This window comes from Lissotriton vulgaris, unplaced genomic scaffold (genome assembly GCF_964263255.1).
Source record: "Lissotriton vulgaris unplaced genomic scaffold, aLisVul1.2 SCAFFOLD_501, whole genome shotgun sequence".
In the NCBI taxonomy this organism is placed as follows: domain Eukaryota; kingdom Metazoa; phylum Chordata; class Amphibia; order Caudata; family Salamandridae; genus Lissotriton; species Lissotriton vulgaris.
Window position 1 is genome coordinate 875,187 of NW_028251408.1, and position 22,539 is coordinate 897,725.

Below are 22,539 nucleotides of genomic sequence, written 5' to 3' on the forward strand. Positions count from 1 at the left end.
TGTTTAGTTGTGATAGAACCTCATCATTGTAACATTTCGTATCCTGAATAACAACATTTCCTCCTTTGTCAGCCATACGGATAACCACACTTTTATCATTCATTAACACATTGAGTGCCTGTCTTTCTCCCATAGACAAGTTATCATTTTTGATATATGGTTTGATCATTTTACTCTTGTCAATCAATTTGTCTATTTCTAGATTACATGATTTATAAAATACATCCAGAACATTCCCTGATGTCAATTGAGGCGTCCATTTGGACTTCAATTTAAGACCCAAGCTCTCACTCATATACCTATTGACCTCAAGATCATCCAAAAGTCTACCCACAGTTATTGGGTCCTCCTCATTTTCAGTGATAGATAATAACAGTCTGGTAGCATTAGCTCCTTCGATTGTCAAGTCACTCAGTATTTTACTTTCACCCAGACATTTTGTCTTGTCTGGTACATTTGCAAAGAATTTTTTCAATTTCAATAGTCTCACAAATTTATACAAATCCACTTTGGTCATGTACCAATCTGGTACCATTGTCGCACAAAAACCCAAGCGCTTCTTCAATAATGAAAGCATATCATTAGTTAACTCTATTGATGACAGATTGATAATTTCAATTTCATTATTCAACACATCAATATTCAGTTCTTCCACGATCTTGCCCTCATTCCTACTCTTCCTCCTTGCTGCACCCCTGCCTCTTGTTCCCCTTCTTGTCTTCTGATACCTAAATCTCGGTTCCTGGCTCCCGTGACTCCTGACTATGAACATGATCTAAAGGAATAGGGTAAGTGGACTATAGATCCATGGACATTATAGGCTGTTGATATTTACAATCGAAGGCACTTTTGTAATTGAAGTCTTTGGGCTTGTTTAAATTGCAGGGTCTTTTACTTCACAATTTGAAGTACTGAGGAAAGAGACTATTTCAAACTGCGAGCATTTCAAAAATATTGGGATTACGGTAAACACCCTCTTCGTAATAATTTTTGTAAATAAATGTACAGTCACTTTTGACACTGGGTGGTGACTAAGAGTTTATATCACTCTACTAAACAAGAGATGGTAGTACGTGTAGTATATGTGACTAACTAATTTAAATTACGGATATTACTCAATATGGGGCAGACCGTCTATAATATAGGGACATTAGATAATTGATCCCAAGTGTGGCGTAATTGATTTGACAGTATCTTCAATACAATGAGGATTTATATCACACGCGATTATTATTTTGGATTGAGAGCATGGAACTTATGTATATAATCTGGTGGTGGCTTACTGAAGACGTGCACATATCGGGTGTATGATCTTCTTGGTATTTTCCTGCCGGGTTCTTTCTTTCTGCTCATCACGGGATTCTAGGAACTAGTATATTATATGCCAGCTCGAATGAATTACAGTGATGTTTATTTGTATTTGTATTATGATTTTAGCCCTGATGAAGTCGCTGTGTAAATAATATACGAGACGAAACACGTGTTGGCTGAATAAATCCTATGACATCTGTACATGGAATGTGGAGGATTTGAATTTGGAGAGAAGTGAAAAATAAAAATCCATGATCTGAAGGACTTTTTGAGATATCATTTTGGACTACCCACCTGGGACTGCTTTGGATGTATTTGAAATACTATTATCTTTGATATTTGAACTATATAGACTGTGAGTGCTCAGGAAAATCAATATCCTCCTTTCTGTGTTGGCTATTGCAGTAGGGCCTCATTCAGCGCCTTCAGGTCGTGCAGAACGCGGCCGCAAGATTAGTTCTGGCTCTACCCAATGCATCCTCTGCTACAATGGCCAGGAAGAGCCTGCATTGGCTCCCTATCCAACAGAGGATATCATTTAAGATCTTGTGCATGACCTATAGAGCTCTTTCAGCTGGTCCTTTGGACCCTCTGGGCTCTCTTTTAACTCAAGCAAATGTTGAGGTTAGGGACGCTAGCCTCTGGACTGGGCTCTCCAATAATAACGAAAACAAAGTTTTCTCATTTGAGATTATTCAAGTTTTATTCCATTTCAAACATTTCGAATCTATTTGTTAAACGTGGTGTTTATTTCTCTTGCCAACATAATAGAATTCTTATGTTGTGTTATCAATCATTACGTTAATCCATGTTCTCAAAATACCCAATGCATTTCGGGTCAAACAACAGCCATGACCCTTCGACAGGGGTCTATAAAAAGGAAATCAAACAGGACCATATTAGTCACCCGACACAATGACCAACAGTCTAAAATTGTACAGTGTCACATCGCTCTTAATCGCACTAAATGAGAAAGAAAAACGCAAGACCAACGGAAAAGTCGTGATCAAACAAGAACCCAAATGCACCAGATCAAGGATGCTTCGTACCACACGCCACAAACAACTCTGCCTATTTCAGGAAAATCAAAAGATCGAAAGCGGACTTCTTTAGCCATCAACTAAACCAAGCAAAAAACTATTTGATCTAATCAAAACTCAATCCAAAGATGACCCACAGTGAACACATAACACAAGCAGCACGCTACCATCCGGTGAAGAATTTGCAACCTACTTCAATCTAAAAACAGACAACATCAAGAAGGATCTCCTCGCTGACCTAAACCTATACTTCAACCCCCTCTGTAAAACACCCATCACACTAAAAAATAATGCTACTTGGGCATCCTTCGACACCTACACGGAAGAATCCATAGGCAAGATCCTCAGTACTCTGAAGCCCTCCAATCACCTCTCTGACCCTCTACCTGCAAACACCGTAAAATACCTCACTCCATGGCTTCTCCTGCTTTGGACCAAAATCATTAATAGCTCTCTCCAACAAGGATCTATCCCAGACTCCCTCAAAATTGGACAAGTATCGCCTATACTAAAGAAACCCACAGCGGACCCTACCAACCTCAATAACTATCACCCCATCGCCAACATCCCTACCTTAGCCAAACTGTTAGAGAACTGTGTTCACCTCCAACTGACAAAACACATCGATCATTACGACCTCCTCAACCGACATCAATCCGGCTTCCGTGCAGGCCACAGCACTGAATCAGCCATGACACACATAATTGATGATGCACTCCAAATTCTAGACCAAAATGGTACCTGCCTCCTCATCCTACTTGACCTCTCATCTGTGTACGACACAGTCAAGTACGAGAACCTACTCGACCTGCTGAAACTCAGAATGGGTATCTCTGGGTCAGTACTCAAATGGTTTACTTCTTTCCTAGTTCAAGTTCAAGTTCAGGAATTTGTATAGCGCACTACTCACCCAGAGGGTCTCAAGGCGCTTGGGGGAGGGGGTGCATTATTTATTGAAAAGCCAGGTTTTAAGTTCCTTTCTGAAGGAAATGTGGTTCTGTTTAAGGCGAAGGTGAGTGGGGAGAGAATTCCAGGTCTTGGCTGCCAAGTAGGAGAAGGATCTTCCTCCCATGGTAAATCTATGGATGCGCGGAACTGCGGCGAGGGCTTGATTGGAGGATCTTAGTTGGCGGGTGGGTGTGTAGAAGGACAGTCGTGTGTTGAGGCATTCGGGTCCTAGTTTGTATAGTACCTTGTGTGCGTGGGTGAGGAGACGGAACGTTATTCTCTTGTTGACGGGAAGCCAGTGGAGGTCTTTCAGTTGACCGGTAATGTAATCTTGGCGAGGGATGTCCAAAATGAGTCTCGCTGATGCGTTTTGGATGCGTTGGAGTTTTTTCTGTAATTTGGCTGTGATTCCGGCGTAGAGGGTGTTTCCATAGTCCAGTCGGCTAGTGACCAGTGCGTGGGTGACAGTCTTTCTTGTCTTGGAGGGGATCCAACGGAAGATTTTTTTGAGCATACGAAGTACGTTGAAGCAGGAGGATGAGACGGCGTTGACTTGTCTGGTCATCGAGAGGGAGGAGTCTAGGATGAAGCCCAGGTTACGTGCGTGGTCTGTGGGTATGGGTGCTGTGCCCAGGGCCGATGGCCACCATGAGTCGTCCCAGGCAGAGGGGGATGATCCTAGGATGAGGACTTCCGAGTTAAGTTTTAGGCGGCTGTTTTTCATCCATTCGGCTACTTCTTTCATGCCTTCGTGAAGATTGGTTTTGGCGGTATTAGGGTCTTTGGTGAGGGAAAGGATCAGCTAGGTGCCGTCAGCGTAAGAGATGATGTTAAGGTTGTGTTGTCGCGCGATGGATGCGAGTGGACTCATGTAAACATTGAAGAGGGTGGGACTGAGTGATGATCCTTGTGGTACTCCGCAGATGACATCGGTGGCCTCTGACTTGAATGGGGGAAGTTGGACTCTCTGGGTTCTCACGGCGAGGAACGAGATGATCCAGTCCAAGGCTTTTCCTTGTATGCCGATGTTGCTGAGGCGTTGTATGAGGGTGCTATGGCAGACTGTGTTGAAGGCGGCAGAGAGGTCGAGTAGGATTAGGGCGACTGTTTCTCCGTTGTCCAGTAGTGTTCGGATGTCGTCTGTCGCTGCAATGAGGGCGGTTTCGGTGCTGTGTTTGGCTCGAAAGCCGGACTGTGAGGTGTCGAGGGAGTTGTTGGATTCAAGGAAGGCAGCGAGCAGGCTATTGACGGCGTTCTCAATGACTTTGGCAGGGAATGGGAGGAGGGAGATGGGGCGGTAGTTCTTAAGTTCAGAGGGGTCTGCTGTGGGTTTCTTCAGGAGGGCGCTGAGTTCGGCGTGTTTCCAGCTTTCTGGGAAGGTAGCGGAGTTGAAGGAGCAGTTGATGACATCACGGAGATGGGGTGCGATGATGGAGTCTGCTTTGTTGAAGATGTGGTGGGGACAGGGGTCGGTTGGCGAACCTGAATGGATGGAGTTCATTAGGCGGATGGTGTCTTCAGTAGTGATTGCGTTTCAGGCGCTAAAGTTGTTAGAGGGCGGTTTAGGTTCGGAGGTGGGTGGAGTAGACTGTTCTTTGGAAATGTTCTCAAAGCTGTTATGTATGTCGGCGATTTTGTTGTAGAAGAAGGAAGATAACGAATCGCAGAGGTCTTGGGATGGAGTAATGTCGTATGAGGCTGCGGTGGGGTTGGTAAATTCTTTGACGATGTTGAATAGTTCCTTGCTGTAACGGGTGTTGTTGTCGAGTTGATCCTTGAATGCTGATTTCTTGGTGGATCGGATCAATTGGTGGTGTTTGCGGGTGGCTGTCTTGAAGGTGATTCAGAAAAGGGGGTGGTGATGAACAGAGTGTCTGAATTGAGCAGACCACTCTTACCCAGTCCAAAGATCAGGGCTTGATCCATCACCGTTTTTTAGCTCACTGCACCATCCCAGCTCAGAACTTGGCTATATGCAAATTAGTCTGACCCTGGCCCAGTGCATCATGGGAACAGGGCAGACCAAACTACCAAGCCAATTCTTATACTGGGAAGGAAACAAGCTACCGGGGACCGGTTTCTGGCATTTCAGCCGTCTTCGGCCCGGCTTGCTTGAATCCTGATGGTGCAATGAGCAAGGGACTCACATCTGAGTATACCCTTCCACGCTTATGGTGGACAAAAATGATCCAGAAAAGGGGGTGGTGATGAACAGAGTGTCTGAATTAAGCAGACCACTCTTACCCAGTCCAAAGATCAGGGCTTGATCCATCACCGTTTTTTAGCTCACTGCACCATCCCAGCTCAGAACTTGGCTATATGCAAATTAGTCTGTCTTGAAGGTGGTCAGGTTGTCAGTGGTTGGGTTTTTTCTCCATGTTTTCTTGAGAGTGCGGCATAGTTTCTTGGATTTCTTAAGGTCATCGTTGAACCAGGGGGCCTTTTTGCTGCCCTGTTTGGTTTGGTGGTTTTTCAAGGGTGCTAATTCTTCAACGCTGTGAGTGATCCATTGTTTGAGTTTGGTGGCAGCTTGGTTTGGGTCCGATGAGAGGGTGGGAGGGTTTTGGTTGAGCGATGTGAGGAGTTGGTCGGTGGTGATTTTGTTCCACTTTCTTCGCGGAATAGGTTGTGGGGGGTTGTGGGTCGAGGTAGTTTTGTAGCTGAAGTGAACGCAACTATGGTCCGTCAAATGAAGAGGTGTGGTGCGATCGAAAGAGCTGTGTTTGCTGGAGGTGAAGATTGGGTCGAGCGTATGTACGGCTACATGGGTGGGGGTGTCAACAAGTTGTTTGAGTCCGAGATTGGCCAGGTTGTCCAGAAGGGTGGTGGTGTTGCTGTCGTTTTTCTTCTCCAGGTGGAAGTTGAAGTCTCCCAGTAGAATGTAGTTCTAGGAGACGAGGGCATGAATGGGCTGATGAATTCACTGATGACTTCGCTGAATTGTTTACGGGTTCCTGGTGGCCTGTAGATGAGGGTGCCTCTAAGTGTGGTCCTGGGGTCGGTGTGGATCTGGAAGTGGAGGTGTTCGGCAGTTGCAAGGTTATCGTCGAAGCTGGTTGTGATTCTGATGGTGTTCTTATGGACGATGGCGATGCCTCCTCCTGTTTGGTTGGTGCAGTCATTTCAGATGATCTGGTAGGCGTCCGGGATGGCTATGGCGATGTCGGGTGTTGATTATGCGTTCATCCAGGTTTCTGTAAGGAAGGCGATGTCCGGTGAAGCAGTGTCGAGTAGGTCCCAGAGTTCAGTGGCGTGTCTGTGGACCGAGCGGGTGTTCAGTATCTTCTACACTATACGTAGAGCACAATGGAGAAATCCGCTCATGGCCTAACACTTTCCACCGCACCATCCCAACTCTTCCCAGCGAGAGCAACCATCACTATCTACAACAACTGTATTATCTTAACTCATTCCACAAACAGGAACCTTGACCTATTCGACAACTTGTTCCCCACTTTCAAAGAATATATCTCCAACCCTCTGACTCCAATCCATCTGACCTCCAAGCCTAGCACCCTTGACTCCACAGCGCCTCCTACCACTAATCGCCTATCCTCCCCCACCTTCCCTCCTTCTAACCTAGCACAGCATCAGAATGACACACCCCTCCTCCCTCCCCCCAGTATTCTAGTCATTCACCCACCTGTTACAGGAACCTCACACCCCTAATTCCCAGGCGTAGATCACTCCTCTTCCTACATCCATCCCACCCTCACTCTCCCCGCCCTCCACCATAACCCTCCCCTACCGTTAATAAAAGTGAGTTTGCGAGTTTAGCGTTTTATTAACGGTACTAAATAGTGGAGGCAGACATCTTATTGGATACCCTTGTATTCATGCAGAGACATTTTTTACATCGCTGAGTCTCCCAGCTAGTAGTTGCATAGACTTGAAGAGCACAGTGAGTCAGCTTGCATTTCCAAACTTAATTTAGAAATAAGGAGGGATAGATGGGTTGAACACGCTTTATGGTGATAATTATTGAAAAGATTTGGTATGCACCATAAGTTGATTTCTGATATTAGTGGATTTACGTTAACACTAACACTCTTGGTGACAGCTTTTCTTTTGCACACGTTTGGACGTTTTGACCTCTAGTAGACACATGAGGCACCTTACATTCTGGTTAAAATGTACACTTGGCCATCGTTGAAAGAAGCATCATAATCAAATTGAGTATTGAGTCAACAGTATATGATGGATTAGTATTAAAACTTTGAAGATGTTTTTCTTTTTCTTACCAGCGCCCCTGAAGAAGGGAGAACTTCCCGAAATGCATTGGGCTTTATTATTATGTGTTGTTTATCAAGTTTTCAAAATAATCAATTGTACTGTCAATATACAGTATTGAATCTTTTGTTTGTAATACACTGAATTTAATTGAATGTTGTTTATGATACCCAAATTCAGTATTTTGTTCATGAAAATTACAATGAATACATAGCACAACTTTTTGGTTTCAAGAATGTTTCTTTGATGATAAATGTGATTAGCATTTTTGAATTCTAGTGATTTCGTGTGTAATACGTTTAAATATTGCTGTGCGTTTGGTATACCAGTGGTCCTCCACTAGCTGTTGCACACATGGCTGTACACCACAACTCGCCCAGCTACCTCACTCAGAAGCTGACAATCTCAGGTGGCTCAAGAGCCACTAGATTATCCAAAGAACAATGAAACCTCGAAGATTCTGGAAGGAAAAAACTTATAAACGCTCCTTTTCAGGAATGGCACCCAGGATTTGGAATGCACTCCCTCCAGAAACCAGACTTATCTCCTCCACTGCATTTTTCAAGAAGGAAGTAAAAGCTATCCTCATGGCTAAATTCACCTGAACATTTACCCTGGATTTATTCGAGACTCTGCACCTACTTGTTCTATTTGTTTTGTCTGATCGACTATGCTCCTTGATGTTGATATTCCGTGCTTAAAAAGTCTGTTAAACACTCTCTTGTTTTTCTTACCCCTTGTTTTTGTAAAGCGCTCTGATATCTGCAAAGATCTTGTTCGCGCTATATAACATTTTCAAAATAAAAATAAATAAATAATGGCCATCACTTTCTGCATAAGGCTAATACATTTAGAAATGTGGTTAATTACAACCAATGGGAACATTGTCCTACTCCCACAGCAGCCAGCTCAAATACCCTTTTGAATAAATTCACATATTTTACTGACTTTGATCGGTCTAACTCGAGCTCATTTTATTTTAAATTAGATTACAAATCTAATTCGAAAGTGAGACTTACTCACTCAAAATTGTTGTATTCCAAATCCTTTATGGATCAGTAAGCAGTGGATGGCTACAAGCTATGGAAAGATACCATAGATCCTAAATCTGTTTGGGGTCTTAGACCCTGGCAAGTGCAGGGCACTGAAGCTTTACACCGAGCATGTCTTATTCTCGGCCACATGTTGTTTTTAAATAGTACGATCTCACAAACAACTTGTCTTAGTTTGGCCACTTCAAAACACATGAATACCCCTAAAACTCCTAATCTGCATGCTTACCCTAATTGGAACAATCATACTGATAGATCCCTTGATGAATTACAATCTTTCATTTTAAATTCCTCCTTTAACATTTCACCCCTGGATCCTGAGGGTTGGCCTACTGTGGCCAACAAGTTCTAATTCTTGTCAACATGGCTTTCTGGATTTAGCCCCTAGCCTTGCACGGGAAAGAACTGATCCCTTTTTGAAACTTCCAATTCAGTTACCCCCTAGTCAGTGGGGAAATGATGTCAAAATTGGCTGAAACATTCCACTCTTTCGTCTGTTAAACATCATTTATCTTTGTTGACCGACAATGATGATTTAACTGATTTTGTTAAGGGTCCTGTGAGTGGAAGATCTAAAAGATATATATATGTTCTATTACTATGAAGTTTGGAAACTGTCGCAGGTTGAGGCTGCTTCCCGTTTAAGAGCAATAGACTAAGCTAATTTGGAAAAAGGTCTTGCTCTCATTGATAATAGCATTAACACACTCTCTTCCAGGATTTACACCTTGGATAATATTGTTTCATCTGTTGTGCATATTGTGCAAGATAATGTTTCTGTTTTGTTCCATGGTCAAAATGAATTGCGGTTCATCCTCAGTTTGCATGGACCTTACAAACTCTAAAATCTGGGAAAGTGCCTTGGGACTACATTAATATTTTGTCAGTGTTTTTACCGTTTAATTTAACAGAAAAACAACAGTTCATGTTCATGTCCATGAAGGATGCGTCATGTTCTCTATTGCATATTTAAAAATTAAAACTATTACCATTTTCTGTAGCCGAATCTAATTCAGCTGTGTGGCTCATCCATGGTTTAATAACATTGCCTTTTCCTCTGTTTAAGTTTAGTTCATGTATGAAACACCATGCCCTGGGTAGATATGAACCACTTGGTACCGCTTTTCTCCATGAAGTTTGGTTTCTTCCCTTCTCATACAGATGTCTGATGGATGGCTAAGAGGTTACTCAAAAGGGGAGGAGTGCACTTCCACACCTGATCATTCACTTGTATGCAAGAATGTTCAATTGCACGACATGTAATGTGGAGGCTCCGAATTTAGCTTCCATTTGAAGGGAATTCCTGTGCCAGCTATCGTACCAACATTCACACTATTAGCTAAATAATGAAGCTTGCTGCGGGATGTTGGCTGGATTTACGTACTTTGTCACTGTTTCACAGCAAGTAGTTTGCTGTAAAAATATGCTTTTCCCGCCGACGCATGGGAGGCTTGATATCTCGATTTGGCCTTCCATTCCGACCCTGAAAGCAGAGTTCAACAAGTTGAACAGAATAAGAGCTTTATTGTCTCAAACAGAAGTCGCTCTCGCTTCTTCTCATGAAACATTTTTCCTTCATGTTACTAAAACGTGTACAGAAGTACACATGCTGCTAAATACGGATCTCCCACTTCATTTTTGTCACGTTTCAGGCCCTTAATGAGAGAACTGCATCTCCCAGAGTGCCTGTTGCTTAGACTGTTGTTTGTGTCTGTGTGTGTGATTCATTACGTTTTCTATATCTTTCCTATTCCCCCTCCTTCCGGTGCTTGTCACCTGTGAAGCCTGCCCATCTTAGACTCAAGAGTTTGTTGAAGCCTTACGGGGCCCCTTGTCATTTCCTTGTGGATTATTCGTTGCTCAGAGGAGCGGAGACCGAGCGAAGCCGTGCTGTCAGCCTGTTCCGCTGCACGGCGTGTTTGTGCCCTTTGACCTGGAGCCGCGCTGGGAGATCTGGAGCTGCGCTGGGAGACCTGGAGCCGCGTTGGGAGATCTGAGTCGGCGTTTGCTGAATATTCAGGTACGTGAGCACTGTGAGGCGTTCTGAACATAGACTGAGTTACTGAACGCTGATGGTGCAGTGCTTCCTTTTCGTACCTTAGTAGAAGCGGCTGCTTCTAATCTTTTTCCCGTCTTGGAGCTCCTTGACTGTGGTTACATGACCACTGTCTACTCCCTTATCGGCGTGGAGACTGTTTGTCGAGTCAGAACGGTTATTCCTGTGGATTGGGACAAACAATAACCTCATGCACATTTATATGCCACGGAGAGCTGAAACAGGCTAATTGATTGTTATGAGACTTCAGCTGAGAGAGCACATTAGCTTCTTAGATGTGCATTCGAAACTAAGTGTCTTGCTTTCTCTCTGGAGCTGAACCCCTTTGGATTTGATTTCCTTTTCTTCTTTTTCCTTGTTTTATCAAGGATTGAGAGGGGAACTGAAGGATGTTCTTGCTCAGGTGGTGAACATGCCCACTTGTTTTGAAGAATTGATAGACCTCACTATACAGCTGGATCATCGGTTACAGGAACGTATGGGCGATAAACACCGCTATGATTTGCGTTTCCAGTTTCCAAACCTAGAGTGGCGTCGGAAGGAGCATCCACTGCTGATACCACGGAACCCATGCAAATAGGGGGAGTCAGAGGCCCATTGAGTTCAGAAGAAAGAATGCGTCGACGCAGCCAAAAGCTCTGCATGTATTGTGGAAAGCCCGGGCACTTCATCAAAGACTGTAAGGCTAAAACAAAGAGTATCAGAAACATACCTGCGGTTGAATACCCCTCTCAGGATTCGGGAAACGAGAAAGCTCAAACAAACCAGAGGCCCTTGGTTTGAGCTATGACGAAAGGAAAGAGGTCTCTCATGCAATAGCTAATACCATGCAACCGTCTGTGCCCCACATGAATTTGTGTGTTACCCTTACATGGCCTGGAGAAATACCTATAATGGTACACGCCATGCTTGATTCCGGAGCAACGGGTAACTTCATCGATGTACAATATGCTAGGAGGTTGGGAATTCCTTGCATTGAAAAAGAGGTACCTGAAGCAGTGAAAGCGGTTAATGGATTGGATCTGACATCAGGACCAGTGTGTTATCATACCTGTCCATTGGTGATGCAAGTAGGACATGAACATTATGGACGCATATCCTTTGATTTAATTGACGCTCCTCAGTTTAGATTGATCTTGGGTATGCCTTGGTTAACCCAACATGACCTACTGGTCAAGTGGGCTGCTCGTTCCATCACACTGAGCTCAGCACATAGTGCAGAACACTGCATTCCAACGCATCCTCACAAGGAAATTAAAATGGAAACGCCTGCTAGTACGTTGGCTTCTGGAGGTAGACTACGCCTAGACTACGGCAACCTACTTTACCTGGGTACCACCTGCAAAGCCATGAATCGCCTTCAGGTAATACAGAACGCGGCAGCCCGTCTCATCCTAAAAATCCCTAAACGTTCAGACACCAAAGCCGCTCTCAAAACCCTCCACTGGTTGCCAGTAAGAAGCAGAGTGGAATTCAAAGCCCTCTGTACATGCCACCGCATCCTGGCTAAGAAATCCCCTATTCCACTCCAGAACTTAGTGACAAGGTATACACCTGCACGCGAGCTGCGCTCCTCATATGAGGGCCTACTTAAGGTTCCTAGGGTCAAAAGAGCCCGTATGGGCGGACGCTCCTTCCGCTATCTGGCAGCGAAAAGCTGGAATTCCCTCCCTCTCCATCTCCGTCTGGATCCTTCCGAATCCAGCTTCCGCAAGAACCTAAAAACACACCTGTTCGTCAGATAACGGATCACTGGTCTCCACCTCGGTCAGAGTTCTTCAGTTGCAGCGCGGGGACACGCTTTGGCGTAACCATGCGCTTTATAAGCTACCCTTAATAATAATAAAAAGGTAGAGAGTTGGGAGTCAACGCAATCACTACTCTTTCAGATGTATATCAAAGGTACCAGGATGTCTTCAGTGAAAGAGAAGCCAGTAAACTACCCCCACACCGGGAGTATGACTGTGTCATTGAGTTGGAACCCGGAGCCAATATTCCGTGTAGTAGAGTATATGCTCTCACTGAAGCTGAAAACATTTACTTACAACCATACCTGAAGAAATTGTTGGAATCCGGATTCATCCGCCCGTCTACGTCTCCTGCTTCGTCGCCTCTATTTTTTATTCCTAAGAAGGAAGGGGGCCTAAGAACTTGTATAGACTATAGGGCTATTAACAGAGTTACCAAGAAGAACAGGTACCCGTTGCCTCTGATTCCAGTCTTGTTGGACCAGTTAAAAGATGCTAGAATATTCACCAAGCTGGATCTGCAGGGGGCATATCATTTGGTGCGTGTCCGTAGAGGAGACGAGTGGAAGACTGCTTTCCACACTCGTTACAGGCTTTACGAATATCAAGTGATGCCGTTTGGCCTTTGCAATGCCCCCACGGCATTTCAATTCTTTATGGACGAAGTCTTGCGAGGCCTATTGGATGTGTCATGTATAGTCTACATAGACGACATATTGATATATTCGTCTACGGGAGAGGAACATGTCTGGCATGTGATGGAAGTTTTGGAACGATTACAACAACATGAGTTGTATGCCAAGCTGGAGAAGTGCTTGTTTCATACAAAAGAAGTGGAGTTCCTGGGTTATGTCATCGGCCCGAATGGTATTCAGATGGATAAAAAGAAAACGCAAGCTATTATCCAGTGGGAATCTCCTTCGACTGTAAAAGCCTTGCAGAGCTTTTTAGGTTTTGCAAACTTTTACAGGAGGTTTATCAAAGACTTCTCTAGGATTATACAACCTTTGACCTATTTCTTGAAAAAAGGAGCTACTTTCAAGTGGACTGATCCAGCAGAAGATGCCTTCCGGACTCTAAAGACATGTTTTGTGACTGCTCCCATTCTCCGACATCCAGATGCTAGCCAACCCTATATCATGGAGACGGATGCCTCATACTATGCCATAGGAGGTATTCTTTCACAGAGAAACCCGGATACCGGACAACTACATCCGGTGGCCTATTACTCCCGTAAGTTATCCTCCTGTGAAATCAACTACAGTATTACTGATAAGGAGTTGCTAGCCATTAAGAGGGCTTGTGAGGAATGGAGACACCATCTTATGGGGGCTAGACATACAGTGGAAATCTTTACCGATCATCGGAATCTCCTCTTTCTGAAAAGCGCACGAGCATTAACACCACGCTAATTACGGTGGTCGTTGATTTTCTCGGATTTTGATTTTGTAATCAAATACCGTCCGGGTCCCCAAAATGGCAAGGCCGATGCGCTGTTAAGACCAGAATCAGCAGTGAGAGATCTTTCCCCAGATCCTGAGGATCCACCAGCCATTCTCCAGGAGGCTTCCTTCCCTCCGTCGGCTTCAGCTATTTCAGGTTCCCTTGATTTTTTGAAACAAGTGGAAGAGGAAGTCAAACTGATGGATGCACAAACATGGATTGCTGTAGAACCACAGCAGAGAACACTTTGAAAAGGACTTCTTTTCAGGGACAAACAGTTGTATGTGCTTACCACAGAACTACAAAATCAAGTTTTGAAATGGACTCATGATTCTACACTAGGAGGTCATATGGGTGTTCAGAAAACCATGCAAACTGTCATCAGGTATTTTTGGTGGAAGTCCATGAGGAAGGACATTGTGGACTATGTGGCTAAGTGTCCTCTATGTAGCCAGGCGAAGGCTCAACATCAAAGAAGTAGCGGTTTGTTACGCCCTATACCGATACCCCCAGCGCCCTGGCAAACTGTCTCTATGGACTTTATCGTGGAGATGCCTCTCAGTCACGGCAACAACACCATCTTAGTGGTTATTGATCATTTAACCAAAATGGGTCATTTTATAGCCCTAACTAAATTGCCTACCTCTGGGGAGTTGGCCTTAGTCTTTCTGCAAAATGTGGTTAGGTTACATGGGGTACCCTCTGTTCTTATCACGGATAGGGGAACACAGTTTACCTCTAAGTTTTGGAAGGCATTGTGTGACATCTTGGATATTGACGCCCGTTTGTCGACAAGTTATCACCCCCAGACAGATGGGAAAACTGAAAGACTTAATCAAACACTTGAACAGTATCTAAGGTGTTTTACTCTGCAACACAGTGAGGAATGGAGAACGTTGTTGTAGATGGCGGAGTTCGCCTACAATAGCGCTACCCAATTCGAATGGCCATTAGAACTCTGTCTCTCAAATACGGTGTCTCCTGCTCCAGATTTTGACCATCTAATGAGTTCCTTAGTGGCTCATGAGTTGGCCTGTTCTGTAATCGGGATTATGGTCTGTGCAGCAGCGCACTGAGTTTTGGCAAATTGGGACATATATATGGCTGCGCATGACTTCCAGGAACGAAGTTATCTTGAAGTAAACGCACGTTGTCCTCTGATCGTGCTAGAGGCTCCTGCAATTGAAGAACCTATATGTTCATTTCCGTTACTAAACTGAATGGTGGACTCTTTGCTGACAATAACAATGACTTCCTTTTGGAGGCTGTAGCGGCATACTGTGTATACACGCTGATGGATTAGATTGGCAACGATAAAGCATGCGATGCATCACTCAAGTTTTTTGCTTCTCCCTGTGGTGTTATTTTTCTTTCTCTCACTTGCATTTTTTTTCTTTTTTAATAGACATTCTTTTCATTTCATTTCTTTGACAAGAATGAACTCATTTCTTTCTTGGATGAACTTGAACTCTGCATTCTTCTTATGTTTCTTTTCGTGCATTGGCCCCATCAAGGGAGGGTGTATTGAGGATACGGTTCTGTCTGCACACATTGCTATGTTAGCATAAGTGAGTTAGTTGCTCAAATGCCATTTTGCTGCTTTTGCACACAACACTACATCTCTGTTTTTATAAAGACAAACTGCTTGCTTTTCCTTCACATGAGAACGGTCTGTTTTTCATATCTCTAGACTCACACTGCGGCCTCAAGTCTGCACAAATTGTTCAAGGCTAAAATAACAATGTATGCTGTTGATGCAGGTTGATGGGCCCACGCTCTAAACACAACACAAACACAGCTGCTCATTTCTGAAACTCGGTTGCTTTTAATATTGCACTGCATGCATGAGACTAGAACTTGAAAAAACCTTTCAATCGAGAAAGAGCTGTGCTGATCTGGGATGTGATTCACTTCACCTGACTTTGGAGGTATGCGGTCCCCGTTTTAACCTAGAGATCCTCTATTATTATAATACCTAGCAAGGGGAGGGTGGTACACAATGCGCTATAGACCTAGTTCCACTATCATTTTAATATGATTCCTCCCTTTGTATTTTTCATGGAATTGTAACAATGTTGATTGTATTGATTTTATGCATCTTTTTACTTATGTTAGCAAATATACTGCATCTTAGAGCACGTAGTTGAAATAAACATTTTAAACTATACCGCGTCTCTGATTGCTCATGTTGTGGACATTTATGAGAATAAAAACAAAAGAGTGTTCTTGATTCCCACTATTTCTGAGAGGTCCCAAAGTCGCTTGTTCTGCATAGAAATGCAGCAGTAATGGTTCAAGTTATCTCAAGAAACTATAATTCGTACCCTCGGGTTACTATAACTTGCGCGCCCACCATGCATTTTTCTTATCTATAATTTTGCTGCAAATTATATCATCAATGATGGCATAGAAGTTATCATGAGTGATGTAATATGTGGGGTAATTAGCAGTGCATGGCTAGGATGCGAGTTATAGTTACCTTAGGGCACTGCCCCAGATGCTCCATGCCTATGGCAAGAACCAGCATTGCTCGCGCTCGCAGGGACAATCTAAAAATGCTGAGCGGGCAGGGAAGCAATTATAAAGTCTGCTCTCAGCAGCCAGGTGCATTTTTTAATGCTCCTACCTGCTAGCCACATACATAGTGTTTGTTCTAGCTTTGCAGGAGCTTTAAAATTGCTCCCACGAAGCGAGAGCAAACACAGGTTCCCGTGTTCCGACCAGTGCGGCAAGGAAACTGATATGCTCTGGGTGTGGGCATCCCAGGGCATAGCCAAGCCGGCAATGGAGTATGGGGTCCCCAGGCTTATTAATGGCCCTGGGAGGGGTGCATTTTGCCCCATTCCCATTTGCTTTTACAGCCTGCCCCCAGGATGGCGTCCCTGGGGCTAAAATTGACCTGGGGAGGGGACTACTTGTTCCCCTCCCTCATGATTTTTGCTTCGTTATGTTATGTTATGTTAAAATTTGGCAGAGCGCAAACAGCTGCCCCAGCAAAGGGGCATCCCGGTGCTAGAGAACCACAGAAACTCCATAGGGGACAGAAAGCAAGAGGCAGGGGACCTAAAGGGGAGGAAATAGGTGGGTTTTAATGGCTCTCCAGAAGGCAGAAAGATTTTCCAGGGAGCGAATGCTCACAGGCAGGTTGTTCCAAAGTTTGGCTCCTAGCGCTCTAAAGGAGCGTCCGCCAGTGCGAGCCAACTTTGTGAGAGGGACCGTCAGTAGTTGTTGGCCTAGTGAGCGCAGATTGCGCTGTGGTACATAAGGAGAAAGGAGTGGCCGGAGAAGTTCTGGGCATCCAGTCTTGAGAATTTTAAAGGTCATGAAGAGAGTTTTAAACTGGATTCGAGACTCGATAGGTAGCCAATGCAGTTTTCGGATTGTGGCTTTGGCCGAGCACCTGCGGGGAAGTCCGACCAAGGTTCTTTCAGCGGTGTTCTGCACGCGGTGCAGACGCGCTATCTCTGCTTTGTTGGCGCCCAAGAGTAAGACGTTAGCATAGTCTAGATGGGACAGAATTGTGGCTTGAATGATCGTTTGACGCACCTTGGGATCAATGAAGCCAAGTATGGGATTGAGACTCCTCATCAGGCCCACACAAGTGGCCGCTACTCTTTTTGTGTGGGTCTGGAAGTTGAGTGATGAGTCCATCCAAATGCCCAGATTCTTGACCAAGTATTTGGGGGGTGGGACGGTGTCCAGCGACGATGGCCACCAGGGTTGGTTCCAGTGACTGGTGTTCTTTCCAAGGAGCAGCACCTCCGTCTTGCCTGCATTAAGCTGCAGGCAGTTATCTGTCATCCATTGGGCTACAGCAGCCAGCCCATCCCTGAACCTTACTGCAGAGATAGAGGTACCCTCCGTAAGAGTGATGGCCAGCTGTGTGTCATCAGCGTATGACACCAGCGAGAGGTCCCATTCTCAGGCAACAGCTGCGAGCGGTTGTACATATAGGTTAAAGAGGGATGGGCTGAGTGCAGAGCCCTGAGGGACTCCCTGTCCGATGGAGTGGGACTGGGAGAGGAATGGGGGGGCTGACACCAGGAAAAACCTGTCCTCCAGAAAGGAACGGAACCAATCCAAAGCACGGTCCGCGATACCTGCAGTAGCCAGACGATTCAGCAGAATGTTATGGGATACCGTGTCAAAGGCCGCGCTGAGATCCAATAGGATCAGCGCAGCACTTTGGCCGGCATCAAGTATCGTCCGGAGATGTTCTGACGAGGCTGGAAGGGCAGACTCAGTGCCTGGCCTAAAACCGTTTTGAGATGGATCTAAGGTGTTGTTTAGATTCATGTGTTTGGACAGGGTGATGTTTACGTGGGCCTCTGCGAGTTTGGATATCCATGGAAGCAATGAAATGGGTCTGAAGCTCTCCGGTTTGGAGGGATCGAGAGACGGTTTTTTAATGATGGGAGAGACCCATGCTTGCTTCCAGGCAGTCGGAACCGTGGCCGAGGAAAAGGATAGGTTGAGTATATATGCTAGGGAGGGAAGTAAAAAATCCAGAGATTCCATGAATGGGGCCGGTCTCATAGGGTCTGCAGGGCAACCAGACTTGACTTTCCTGCAAAGTACAGTCAGGTCTTCGTGAGAGATTTCAGGTATGTGCACCAGCTTGGTGCCTTCATTGATGGGTAGGGGAGAGCTGAAAGATGTAGCAGAGTGGTGTGGGAAGGATTTGTAGATGTTTTGTACTTTGTCAACAAAAAGAAGCAAGATCTTCACATTGCTGTGCGGACATGGTATGTGAGGCAGAAGATCTGCTACTCTGCAGCTCTTCTACAAGTTTGAACACAACTTTAGAGGGGTTGGGACTAGAATAAATTTCTTCAGCATAGAAGGCGGCCCTAGCGGAGCAAATAGCTTTGTGATAAAGCTTTTGTTTGAGACGATAGACAGATTTGTCTTTGTTACTGTATTCTCATCTCCATGCCCTTTCGGCTATCTTGCAGTCCTTTCGCATGGCTTTCAGAGTGTTATTATACCAAGGGTTGGAGGGGGAGCCGCGTCCCTTGGTCCATTTGAGAGGTATAAGGATGTCTAATCCTTGAGTGATCCAGTTATGAAAAGCAACATATGTGGTGTTTATGTTTGTATGTGCTTCTTGATGGAATTCTCCTTAAGTGCCTGGGGATGCCCCCCTTTTGATCCCAAATCAGCCCGGGGAGGTGGGCTGCATGGTTCCCCTCATTACAATTACGGCTGGGCCCCGGGTAATGGGGTTCCCAGGTCCGAAATTGGCCAACCAAGGATGGGGGCATCTGCCCCCTCCTCTGTGGTTTGGATAGCTAGCCTCTGGGGGTGTTGTGGTCCCCAGGGCTGAAATCAGCCCGGGGAAGGGGCCACGTGCCCCCTCCCCTTAAGTTTGGATGGCTGGGGAGTGGTGATCTCCAGGGTCATAACTGGCCTGGGGAAGTGGGCCAAGTGCGCCCCCTCTCTCTTAATTCTGAAGCTTATTATCCCCCAGGATGTGGCCTACCCGGGGGCATTATAAAAAACAAGTAGACCTCTCATTTCAGCTCCTTCCTGGAAAGTTTTGAGGTGATCCATCAGGTGGGGGCCGAGAAAAACAGGGGTCTCCCCCTTATATTTTCTATAGACTTCTTTAAACAGTGCTGTAACAAAAACTGCTGAACAGCATTACACTAACTTTGGCATGAAGCTAGATCTTGGCCCACAGATTTAGCTTTTTGTTATTTGATGTAAATCCAATCAGTAGTTTTTGAGAAATGAAGTGTCAAAAATAATTGTATATTTAGGCAGTTGGTGTCCAAATGTGCCCTGATTGACCAAATTAGGAGGCAGTAGTCAATCCTGATTGGTTGGTTTCAACCTGAACAATATGTTTTGGCAGCCTTTACCAGACTCAGTGACATAATAAATTAATTAAACAAGCATTTTCAATGCAATAGGCTTCGCATCTGCAAGAGTGTAAGCTATAAGCATTGTAAATGACAATGCCTTTTAGTTATGTTTTAAGAAACAAAACTCAAATAAAATGGATTATCATGTACAATGGCAATAACACAAACTCTCGTAAATGCAAGACCTAGGGCACTGGGAATGGGAACCAGAAGAGAGATATAGGGAAAGAGAGAGATTGAAAGAGCGAAGGAACGACTACACATGTGGAGACAGAGAGGAAGAGTGAAAACACTGTGACCATAGATACATTTCATTCTAATGAAACTAAACGCAAATGTAAAACTTCAAAACATGAAAAGCATAATTATTCCACTTACCTTGGAGAAGTTGATTGAAGGGGGTAATGAAGCCTATGTCTGACGTTGGTTTCAAACGGAGTTACAGTTTGAAAAGTGCAGGACACTGTAAACAATTTAGAATAACACTGAAAGAGTGATTTGCGGGAGCTAAAGCAACCCAAGGCTGGGTAACGAAAGCTGTTCTCATTGGCCCATATAAGTCCTTCAGTGGAGCAGCGAGCACTAGGATTGGCTGATGGCTTTCAAGCCAATCATAGTAGCTCTCCACAAAAAGTCTGTGGCAACCATTAGAGGGTGAAACACACCGCTTCATTGGCTGTCACCCAAAATAATGAAAATTATAGATGTGGCTTCGTATAAAGGCATTCTTATGGAGAGTTCGTGAAAATTAGGGACGGTTAGTCACCATGGGTGTTGATGGGATTTGTGTGGAGAAATGAGGAATGGAGGAGCAAATACGAAGCACCACGGCCACTACAGTGGTGATGAGAAGCCAGTTGTTATTCAGGATGCGATTGCATTCACAACCACCTCCGCTGTTTCTTTCTTTTTTTGTAAACAGATTTTATTCATTTTCATCTTGTCAATTAGTAGCAGTACATTTCAACAAGAGTGTCTCATCTTAACTTAAGCAGCGGGTGTCAACAAGCTTGGTTGCATCTATTCAGTCCTGCTCCCCGCTTCTCACCCCTTATAGCTGTCACCGCAATGGCAACCACCCTCCAAATTCCGAACAACTCCCGCAACTTTACATTCAATGTCTTTATATCGGAGATCAGCTTCTCGGTTGTCTGTTCTCATCTACACACATAGCTATCTAAACAACTAAAAAGTGAACAAACCCCTCTCCCTCCCCCATCCCCTTTCCCCCTACTCCCTAGGCATGTCGCTCTATCATGTGAAACCACCTCCGCTGTTTCTCTTGTGTTGTTTTGTGGCCACAATTTTAGCTGCTATGGTGATGGGAGTGTAAAAGGACACACGTGATGATTTGTATGAGAGAGGCCTGGGTATGAATGACTGCGTGGTTGTGTGTGGTACTAAATAGGCAACTCTGTGCAAGAAAGCGCGTGTATAGATTACTAGTGTTTGCGTGGTACATTGCGTGTGTGTTACTGTACCTGAAGTGCAAGGGCGTTGGATTTTGGTGTTCTGCACACATGCAAAAAAGGGGGTAGAGGGGGAGCTGAAAATGATGGAATGCTGGCTTTGCGCTGCTTTTGTCTCGGTCTGCGTCGTACAGCCCTGTGCCATGAATGCTTCAGTACCGGCAGCAGGCTCCTGCTCACCTCTCCCATCCTACACCGGCATCACCAGCCTCTATGACCTCTGAAGAGGCGGTGACTAAGAGTAGTACAAAACAAATAAACACATTTTCAAAAATGCTTTATTATCGCTAAAATCAAATCTCATGTTGCCAGGCTGCACCCAAAATAACTACTTTCTCATGATAACTTGCCGTGTTTGGCTTATATAACACTGTTACTTATTGCTGAACCATCAAGTTATCATTTAATCGCCATCGAACTCTGGAACCTGCTCGACTCAACATCTCCAGACGTCGCCTTCCTCACGGAAACATGGATGAACGCCTCCTCAGCACCCGACATTGCCATAACCATCCCGGACGGATACAAGATCACCCGGGAGGACCGCGTCAACCAGACCAGAGGAGGCATCGCCATCGTCCACAGGAGCACCATCTGCATCACGACCAACTCCGATGACACCCTCACTGCCGCCGAGCACCCCCACTTCCAGATACACACCGACCCCAAGACCACCCTCAGAGGCACTCTCATCTACAGACCCCCGGGACCACACACACAATTCAGCGAAGCCATCTCAGACTTCATCAGCCCGCACGCCCTCGCCTCCTCTGGCTACATCCTCCTAGGGGACCTCAACTTCCACCTGGAGAACAACAACGACAACAACACCACTACCCTGCTGGACAACCTCGCCAACCTCGGACTCAAGCAACTGGTGAACACCCCCACCCACTAAGCCGGCCACACGCTTGACCCCGTCTTCTCCTCCAGGAAGCACATCGCCTTCAGCCACTCCACCGGACTTCACTGGACCGATCAAAGCTGCGTCCACTTCTGCACCAAGAGAACCACGACCCACCACCACCCGCAACAGGTTCCCCGCAGGAGCTGGAGCAAGATCACCGCCGACCAGCTCACCACCTCCCTCAGCCAGAACCCTCCCACCAACACGACGGACCCCAATGAAGCAGCCTGCATCTTCACACAGTGGCTCATCAACTGCGCCGACGACCTCGCACCACTGAAGAACCCTCCCAGCAGACACGGCAGCAAAAAAGCCTTGTGGTTCACCAACGAACTAAAAACATCCAAGAAAAACTGCTGCACCCTCGAATAAGCCTGGCGCCACGACCAGACCACAGAAAACATGACCGCCTTCAAGAACGCCACCCGCACACACCACCAGCTGATCCGCACCACCAAAAGGACATAA